The sequence below is a fragment of the Cebus imitator genome, unplaced genomic scaffold (assembly GCF_001604975.1).
Source record: "Cebus imitator isolate Cc_AM_T3 unplaced genomic scaffold, Cebus_imitator-1.0 Scaffold478, whole genome shotgun sequence".
In the NCBI taxonomy this organism is placed as follows: Eukaryota; Metazoa; Chordata; class Mammalia; order Primates; family Cebidae; genus Cebus; species Cebus imitator.
In genome coordinates this window covers 909,373-912,806 of record NW_016107793.1, presented here as the reverse complement: position 1 = coordinate 912,806, position 3,434 = coordinate 909,373, and the positions used below count along the sequence as shown (strand labels likewise).

At 53.1% G+C, this 3,434-nt stretch overlaps 1 protein-coding gene across 4 annotated transcripts in view; it reads left to right on the top strand.

The window, feature by feature from the left end:
* The window catches only part of UIMC1 (ubiquitin interaction motif containing 1), a 164,607-nt gene that overhangs the window by 29,287 nt on the left and 131,886 nt on the right, over positions 1-3,434 (top strand). Inside the window, exon 1 of one of the 4 annotated variants that reach the window (XM_017512830.2) lies at positions 1,698-1,942. The exons of 1 other annotated variant lie outside the window; for it this stretch is intronic. The gene's annotated coding sequence lies outside the window, so the exon portion shown is untranslated. Of the gene's footprint in view, positions 1-1,697; positions 1,943-2,043; positions 2,198-3,434 lie in introns of those variants that run through there. 2 more of the 4 variants (XM_017512825.2, XM_017512827.1) reach the window with 2 other exon arrangements.

Sequence of the window (3,434 nt, the reverse complement as noted above, 5' to 3'; positions counted from 1 at the left end):
TTGACCAGGATGGTCTCGATCTCTTGACCTCGTGATCCACCCGCCTCGGCCTCCCAAAGTGCTGGGATTACAGGCTTGAGCCACCGCGCCCGGCTTCTTTTTTTTTTGAGATGGAGTCTTGCCCTGTTGCCCAGGCTGGAGTGCAATGGCACAATCTTGGCTCACTGCAAACTCCACCTCCCAGGTTCAAACAATTCTCCTGCCTCAGCCTGCCAGTAGCTGGGATTACAGGTGCCCACCACCATGCCCAGCTAATTTTTGTATTTTTAGTGGAGACAGATTTCACCATGATGGCCAGGTTAATCTCTAACTCCGGACCTCAAGTGATCCGCTTGCCTAGGCCTCCCAAAGTGTTGGGATTACAAGCTTGAGCCATTGCACCTGGCCAGGTCTTTCTTTTTAATAGAAATCATAACAGATCTATCTGAAGTCCTGTTTGCTTTCCCCCCTCATTTCCCCCTACTCCCTCTCTCACCCCCTTACCATTATCATGGTATGCATCTAGTTCATTTTATATGCTTTTACACACATACATTTTTTTTGTTGTTGTTGTTAAGACAGAGCCTTGCTCTGTTGCTAGGCGCCAGGCTGGAGTGCAGTGGCGTGATCTCAGTTTACTGCAACCTCCGCCTCCCGGGTTCAAGCAATTCTCCTGCCTCAGCCTCCCGAGTAGCTAGGACTACAGGCGTGCAGCACCATGCCCAGCTAATTTTTGTATTTTAGTAGAGACGGGGTTTCACCATGTTGGCCAGGATGGTCTCAATCTCTTGACCTCGTGATCTGCCGGCCTGGGCCTCCCAAAGTGCTGGGATTACAGGCTTGAGCCACTGCTCCCCGTCCACACATACATTTTCTGTAAATAGTACTTACTGTTCTAATTTACCTATTTTTAACTTTACATAAATCATTTCAGAGTACATATTTGTTTGCATGTTGTTATTTCAATAACTTAAGTAGTTATGACCTAGCAAATGTTGACACATATAGGACTCCTTTGTTTTGTTATCATGCGAGACTTTTTGGAGATTTCTGGTGCTCCCATTTTCCGCCAGGAAGCCAGCCTCCTTTAACATGTCTTGTAGGCACCTGTAGAAGTTTCTGTATTTTCCTTTTCTTTCTTTCTCTTTTCTTCTTCTTCTTCTTTTTTTTTTTTTTTTTGAGACGGAGTCTTGCTCCTCGGTGGCCCAGGCTGGAGTGCAGTGGCCTGATCTGGGCTTACTGCAACCTCTGCCTCCTGGATCAAAGCGTTTCTTCTGCGTCAGCCTCTGGAGTAGCTGTACAGGCACGCGCCACCACGCCCGGGTAATTTTTGTATTTTACTACAGACTAGGGTTCACAGTGTTGACCAGGCTGCTTTCGAACTCTTGACCTCAGGTGATTCGCCCGCCTCGGCCTGTTTAAAGTGCTGGGATTACAGTCGTGAACCACTGCGCCTGTCATTTCCGTATTTTTCCAGACGTGAAATTGCTGGGTCATAAATGAACATTTTAAATATCACCACACCGAATTGTTCTCAAAAGTGGCCGTTCTGTACATTTTACCCTACAGCCATTTCTGAGTCTGTTACTCCTTGCTTTCCCTTAAAGCGCAAGCAACTGAGACAGCGCAAGGCGCGAGTGTGATCCCGGGCGGCCAGTGCCTCCCGCGCAGTTGGTACGTCCCGGGTGGCTCCCCCGCGGCGGGGGTTGGTTCCGTCTCCGCGCGCCGCGCCTGCGTCCTCCCCGAGAGCGCCTCTCTGACACCGCAGGGCACGCGCCCCCCTCCCCCCGCGCTCCTAACGCGCGGCTGCTCTGGAACCCGGTCGTCCCGGAGAAGGTCGGCAGAGCGGCCCCCGCCGGCTACTGAGTACCTGCAGCCTCCGCTCGCCCCTCCCCGCCGCCTCCCCTCCCTCAGCGGGTCCCTGCCCCGCTCCTCTTCCGGAGGGGCGCCTCCCGACTCCGAGGTAGGCCTCTCCCGACTCCGGGGCGGCCCTTCATGATGCCGGCGTGGGTCCCTCGCGAGGCGGGGGTGGGCTCTGGACGCCGGGGCGGGTCTTGCCGAAGTCGGGGGTGGTTCCTTACCGACGCGAGAGTGGGCTTGGGATGAGGAGTTGGGACCCTCCCGATTCCCCAGCGACCTGCGGACGCCGGGACTGGCCATTCCTGGTACCGGTTGGGCTTCTTCAGATGCCGGGGGCTGGGTCCCTCGTGACGTTGAGGTGGGTTCGGGACTCGGGTTTGTTCCTTCCTGAAGCCACGCAGGGCCCAGTGGAACGCCGGGTTGGGCTTTGCATCCTCGGTTGCCGGGCGGGTCCCCTTCACACCTGGGGGGCGGCCTTCATCCTCCCGGGCGTCGGGCGAGCGCGGAGCTCCCTCTGTCGTGGTCCGCGTGGCCTTGCGCCTCCGGGCCTGCCCTCCTTCCCGCGCCGAGTTAGTATTTTGTTGTGCGATCCTCGTTTTCTCTAGTTCTTTGCCCCGAAGAAAACCCCCAGCGCTCTCCGTGGAGATCCTTCTCGTTCTAACGCTTTCGTCCCCGCAGAGCCGGCGGGTTCCCCGGTGCTCTCAGGCAGCACCGCAGACTTCACCAGCGCCACAGCCGGCGGGCTGGTGCCCTGCCGCTCAGTTTGCAGGGGACGCACGTCCCCGGTCGGTAGTGAAGTTGGATTTGAATCCTGGCAGCCGAACTCCGGTGTTCTTTCATTTAATCACTACATCGCACTGAGATATAGAAATGACACCCGGAAAAAGTGAAAAGTTTCTGCTTTTGTCTTTATCGTTTTCCTGTCAAGGGAGGCAGTGCCTTGTAGTTGAATGAAAAGAAAATATGTTTTTGGAATCAGATACATTAAGCTTCAATTCTCATAGCCCTTTACCAGCTTTCAGCTGTTTGCGTAGGTTTCCTCACGTGGAAAATCTTGATGTGAATATCTGCTACATAGAGTTGTTAGGATACTAGATACTAAAGTTGTGTTTGGGTTGTATTGTTACATACTTGTCCTAAACTGAGGCCGAGTATAAACTGGAAAATGGAAAATAAAGTATCAGGGATGTATGCCTGTGTAGGTATGCGTTTACATTTTAAAAAAATTACAGAAGTAAGCTTATTGTATTCAGTTATTAAAGGGCGTGGTCACCGGTCGCGGTGGCTCACTCCTATAATCCCAGCACTTTGAGAGGCTGAGAATGATGATTTCCAGCTTTACCCATGTCCCTGCAAAGAACACGAGCTCATCCTTTTCAAGTGATAGGATCACTTGAGACCAAGAGTATCAAGACCCTGTCTACAAAAAATAAAAAAAATTGTCAGAGTGTGGTGGCGCCTGCCTGTAGTCCCAGCTACTCGGGTGGCTGAGGCAGGAGGATCCCTTGAGCCCGGAGGTGGAGGCTGCAGTGAGCTATGATCATGCTACAGCCCTCCGGCATGGGCAGGAGAGTGAGACCCTGTCTCTAAAAACA